Source organism: Psammomys obesus, unplaced genomic scaffold (genome assembly GCF_907164565.1).
Source record: "Psammomys obesus unplaced genomic scaffold, mPsaObe1.curated_primary_1811, whole genome shotgun sequence".
Lineage (NCBI taxonomy): Eukaryota > Metazoa > Chordata > Mammalia > Rodentia > Muridae > Psammomys > Psammomys obesus.
In genome coordinates this window covers 15,697-21,983 of record NW_026595343.1, presented here as the reverse complement: position 1 = coordinate 21,983, position 6,287 = coordinate 15,697, and the positions used below count along the sequence as shown (strand labels likewise).

The following is a 6,287-nucleotide window of genomic DNA, read 5'->3' as shown; positions in this document are numbered from 1 at the left end:
AGAAAAACTGTGAAAATTAACTTGTTAACAGTATATGAGAACAAAGCATGGGTATTATGATAATGTAATCACTGAGGATCTGAAGGAAAATCCATTTTAAAGGCGAAGTTAATGGTTCCCTTTGAAATCTTCATGTAAAAATTGAAAACACAACTTTAATAGAAGACAGACACAGGTAGTGTATAAAGAATTACAGCTGAGAAAATTAATAAAAATAGTATCTAAAACAGTATTAGTAAGATATGAAGCTCATTCATTAATGGTCTGTAGGATAATATATCACTGAAAATGTTGCAAGAAAGACAGTCTTTGATAGGATTATGTACAGTATAATAGCAAGCTCCTGGAATTAAAATTCACTGAGATGATACATCTTGTGAACTGAAGGGTAAGAAGATAATAATGGTAACATTAATAATAGTAAATAACAAGAATAAAATGACTCACATAAATAGAATTTCCATCAGCAACCATTATTGCAATTATGAGAATGATAGGCTAGTAATCTGGAGAAAATAGCTAATCTTTATTGATTCTCTGTTTAATTTCTTTTTATTTTACAGGCTTTAGAACTGCTGTCAATAACAATAATGTGTACCAGCGAAAAATAAAGTTATGCCAGGGAAGAATAGAGGAAAAATGTACCTCATTGTGCAACCTACAGCATTTCTAAAGGTTCTTTTAAGAAATGCATTTATATTCTATTGTGGAAGAAAACGAAAAAATGCATTCAAAAGATCCCCCACCCCCTTTTAAATGATCCTTGCGGGATTTGCTCTAACAGAGTTTACGGGGTTCCAGGGACAAAGTCAGAAGACGCAGTAATGCAAGCTCTGGCTCTTTAATCGCGCGGAGCACAGGATTATTCCTCCGCAGTGACACCTGGGAAAAAAAGACAGGCCATCAACCAGCTGACCCTGTAGCAGCCCTAGGGGCAGGTCCACCGCCACCAGCAAACTGAGCAGTCAGGGAACAGAGCAGTTAGCCAAAGCCCAGATAACAGCAGGGGCAGCAACTCACTTCCTGATGAGGGAAAATAAGTTCTTTGTTTAGCACATGGTTTCTGGCAGCCAAGTGTCTTTCAGGGAATGAAGGTTAATTTTCTCTAAATGTAAATGAAAGATGAGAATGTGAAATGATGACTCATGGAGCCACTCCAGCCGTGGCATGGGTGAGGGGAGATGGCTGGAAATTTCCCTGCGTCTGATACAGAATACAAGGGGAACGAAATTTACCTCATTCTTAAAACAAGTTGTAAAAACACGGGTGTGGGGGTAGGGTAAATTAAAACTTTTAACACACATTTCAATCCCTTCTCATTAAAATATGGATACATTATTTAACCACCTGAATTTCTATATGTGTTAATAACCACAATGTGAAAGATCCATTTGTTTATTTACTTTTAATTTCATGTATGATGGCACATGCCCATTTTCCCAGCATTGTGATTGACACAAGCCCATGACTGGCTTAATATATACAGCGAGAACCAGTCCCAAAAATTAGAACCAAAAGGAAGAAAAAGCCAATAGAATAAAAAGGAAAAAGGAAGGAAGGAAAGAAGAAAGGAAGGAAGAAAGAAAGAAAGAAGGAAGGAAGGAAAAGAAAGAAAGGAAAGGAAAAGAAAAGAAAAAAGAAGAAAAGAAAAGAAAAAGATCGTCCAGGTTTTTTTATTTTGGTGTTCACACATCTTGTCTTAAGCACTTCCCACTTTGGAGAACTGTGAGCTTTGTGATCAAATCAAAATTTCAATACTATAAAATTTTAATAGTTACAGTATCTATCCAAAGCATGAGAACCATTTCCTTGTGTATATACATACCTTCCACTAGAGATGCTGTGACTTCTCTGATGAAACGCAATCACTTCTGGACTACTGCCCACCCCTCGCCCTTGTCAACCAAGAAGGCATCTGTGACAACTTAGTCAGCAACCTCCTTCTAGACTCTATACGGTTCCCATATTCAGCCTCGGAGAAATTTTCTGCTCGCTCCAGGAAGGCATGTTTCAACCTTAAAATTTTTACGTAGCAACAAACTTCTACTTCAGGTATTTAGTTTCTTTTTTAATTAGAAAGAAAACCCTTCAAGCACCATTGTTCTACCCAGAAACCACCATCATCTTTGTTCCTTGTTGGTAGTAGAACTTCTTCCAGGTTCAAGAAGAAAACTTTTGTTCATATACCACAATTGTGATTTCAAGGTAGCTGTCATCACGGTGGATATACTACGAGTTGAACTTTATGCCCTTTCCTGTTACCATAATGAGTCAAGCATGCAAATTTTTTTTCAAGACATTCTTAGTGACTCAAGCAGATTCTATCTCATTCTATCTCTTTCCAGGGTTTGGCCAGCTGTATCTCAAAACAACTTTCCTAAGATTCATCTCTTTTTGTTTGCTTGCTTGGTTTTGGTTTTGTGACAGGGTCTCGATCCATAGCCCTGATTGTCCTGGAACTCATTAAGTAGACTAGGCTAGCCTCAAACTCACAGAGATCTTCCTGCCTATGCCTCCTGAGGGCTAGAATTAAAGGGGTACTCCACAATGCCTAGAAGCAAGATTCATCTTTAAACAATTTGTAGCTGAAGCGAAAGATGATACAGCACAGGACAAAAGAAAGGTCACCGTAAAGAAAGAGTAACCATGGTAACCAATTTATCTCTGGCCCCAAATTTGGTTAATCACTCAATTCTGGTATTCAGTCAAACAACTTACTTACTCATATGCTATGTGCATATTAGCCACATATGGACTGTGTATTGTATACAACAGCTTACCTCAAAAGATGGCATTCAGAGGACAATACAGCCACTCCTGATGAGACCTGATAATCTAGAGTCAGATGGAAGGGGAGGAGGACCTCCTCTATCAGTGGACTTGGAGAGGGGCATAGGAGCAGATGAGGGAGACAGGGTGGGGTTGGGAGGGAATGAGGGAGGAGGCTACAACTGGGATACAGTAAATAAACTGTAATTAATATAAAAAAATTAAAATTAAATTAAAAAATAGATGGCATTCATTCTTCTGGAGGGGATACTGAGGGCCTGAGAGAGGTCTTTACACAGAAGATAATGCCTGAAGCAAAACAGACAGAGAATAGCAAACAGTGAACGAATGACAAACTGTGATGAATGAAACAGACTTTCAAAAACAGGCAAGAACAAGTAGCTTAATTTTTTTATGTGTGTATGTGTTGTACATAGTGTTTGCGCGCGTGTGTGTGTGTGTGTGTGTGTGTGTGTGTGTGTGCGTACATGTACTTGGAGTCCAGAAGTCAACACTGGGTATCTTCTTCAAATACTTTCTGTCACATATCCTGAGACCGGGTCTCTCACAACGTGGAGCTCATGAAATCAGCTGGACTGACTGGCCCGTGAGCTCCAGGGAGCCCGTTGTCTCTGCTCTTGCAGTGCTGGGTTTACAGATGTTGGCAGCCACACCCAGCACGATGGAGCGCCAAGCTCAGGCTCTTTCAGCATGAGGAGCAGGCACTTTCTTAATGGATCCATCCTTGTGCCCCTTCAAATTGTATGATTTAAACTGGAGAGCACAAAGAAGAAGTCCCTGGGAGAAATGTAAGGTACAGGAGCAAGCGATGGGAGCAAAGTAGCATGGTCTTTTCTCCCGAGACCCTGTGCAGAGGCAAATCTCACCATCTTGTGCTCATCTTCAAATGTTTCAAGTGTGCCTTATCAAAGTGAGCTGCGTTCTCTGACAAAATAAGGTCTAGGATGAACTGAAAAAAAAAATAGAATCAATCTCTAGAATTTGAAATTAGCCTATTCTCCTTCTTCCTTTATCTCCTTGTAAATCTGTAGTCCTTGATGAATGAGTGGTTTAAGGCTTTGTCTTTCCATTTCCATTATTGTCTCTTTGATTTCTCTGCCTCTTTCCTGCCCTTTCTCCACTTTATTCTTTTCATCATTCTTAAAAACAACAACAACAAAAATCTATGCAATGCCATTGTTTATTTTTTTTTTTTTTTAATGATGAACAATTGCAGAACAAAGTGTTAAGGTCCTGACAGTCCCTCTAGGTGTCACTTCTTCTCACTCTCTCTACACTTCACAGCTCCATTCTAGTCATTCAATCTTAACTGCCAGGTCCCCAAGCACAAGGTTCTGGCTCAGCCATATGCAGCTTTGTCTGCAATTTACTCTTCTCTCCATTTGCTGATATGAAAACTCATGATTTGTCTTCAAAACCACAAGCAGTTGTCCCTCTTTGTATGGCTCTGTCCCTGCTCACTGCCAGTGTCTGCAGAATTTATGACTCAACCAAATTTATCTACATTCTCAGTGCTATTTACCTTATATATACTATATGCTAACCTATGGGAAGCACCTAATAAAATAGTGAATTATATCAAGCTAAAAGAGGTGGTGGAAGTAGAGAAAGATGGTGAACACTTTTTCCTTCTTTCTTTTCTCTTTTTTTTCCCGGAAGGCTCCTGTTGAAGACCTCACAGCTGGACAGGAACATATCCAGCTATACAACAGAAGGACTGAATTCTGATGTGCTCTTCATAGATATCTGGAAGCAGAAGCACAAGTAAAACGTTTCCAAATGATAGAGAAAAGAGCATTAGCGGAAACGTCCTCAGAGAGCGCACAGTGCTTTCTTTCAGAAATTTGCTGGTTTCAGAAATTGCCAGTATTTAATTCCTTTCAGAAAAATAATAAACATTTTTCCTCACACATGTAGCACGGCTCTTTCATTTGCTATTCCATGCTATATGCCTCAAAGTCCTCATGACGATACATCCATGATACACATTTCCTCTTCCTCTTCTTCTTCATTATATTCAAATTTCAGAAATGAGTACATTATTTCTACCTTATCCTATATATCATCCAAGTCCTCCCATGTGCTCTCCTTCCCTGTCAAGTTCATGACTTATTCTTTAATTATATTCTTACATAAGGGTACATATAAATACACACATGTATATGTAAACTCAACCTGATGAATCCATTTAGTCTTGCTCACTTGTATATGTGTTTGGGGATTAGTTAACCCTGGGGTTCATCCCTGAAGACAACCGATTCAATTCTCCCTTTCTTTCTTTTACTGAAATGCTATGTTTTAGCAAAATAAATAATATTTGACACACAATGTCAGTTATGTCAGTTATATATTACATCCTTTACAAAATCACAAAATATGGATATGATTAGGAATTAAACACAGTGGAAATTCCTGGGGCCCACAGAAGGCGGTTGCCATTTTCTTACAGAGACACAGAATGTTGTTACTGGTCCTTGCTCTGGAGAGATGAGGCCTAAATGTGAGCATCTGAAATCTTTAGAAGAAAGTACAGAGCTGAAGCGTTAAGACCTAAGTTGTTCGTTCTGCGAGTTCCCAAGAGTGTGTATTAATGAAATTAACTATTATTTTTACCCTGAACATAAAAATGTGTATATTTGGTTTATTCAATATGGTCTTTCATTTCATGTTGTTCTACTTATACGCTACTCAGTGGTACATACTGGAGGAGCCACTAATGTGTGCCCTAACTAGTAAATAGCATGTTTTGGCTCTTCCAGTCCCAGACACTGCAGGAGCCCCGGGTTACGTGCAAACACAAACACGGCCAAGGCCAAGAACCACAACACACACAACCAGTCCTGCAAATAGCACAGAAATGGCATCAAGAAACCCAGGTCACAAAGATACGACTCTCTTAGGGGGGCAGACCCCAAGTTCTTGAGGAGCATGCACTTTGCGAAGATGCACAACAAGAAAGGCTTGAAGAAGATGCAGACAAACAACGCAAAGGCAATGAGTGCGCAAGCAGAGGCCATGAAGGCCCTTGTGAAGCCTGCGGCCTTTAGGCCCAAGATGCCAAAGGGCCCGGGCCACAGACTCAGCCGTCTGGCTTTCATCACTCACCCCAAGCTTGGGAAGCAGATTCGAAGCTACATGGCCAAGGGTCATAGGCTCTGCTAACCAAAGCCCAAGGTTCAAACCATGGCAGAGGCCGCAGTTCTAGCTAAGGCCCAGGTGTCAGCCTCAGCTCAGGCTCCCATAGGTGCCCAGGCCCCTGTGAAGGTCCCATAGGAAAGGCTTCTGTTAATGTGAAGACAGATGGTGTGACACACCCACCTACACTATTTAAGAGGGAAAGGGAGGTACACAGAGAAAGACTTGATGCAATATAAGAATAAATATCAGACCGTGAATACATAAGGGAGAAAGATGTAGTCTAAATGGAGCATATAATTTTTGAAAGAATAAAGCTTTAAAACGTGGCTGTTCAGACTATTGTTAATTTTAGATAATTT

The 6,287-nt window shown here is 39.9% G+C and overlaps 1 pseudogene; it reads left to right on the top strand.

The window, feature by feature from the left end:
• The first annotated feature begins 1,138 nt into the window (after positions 1-1,138).
• On the top strand, positions 1,139-6,063 carry LOC129685710 (60S ribosomal protein L29-like; annotated as a pseudogene).
• Positions 6,064-6,287: the final 224 nt, after the last annotated feature.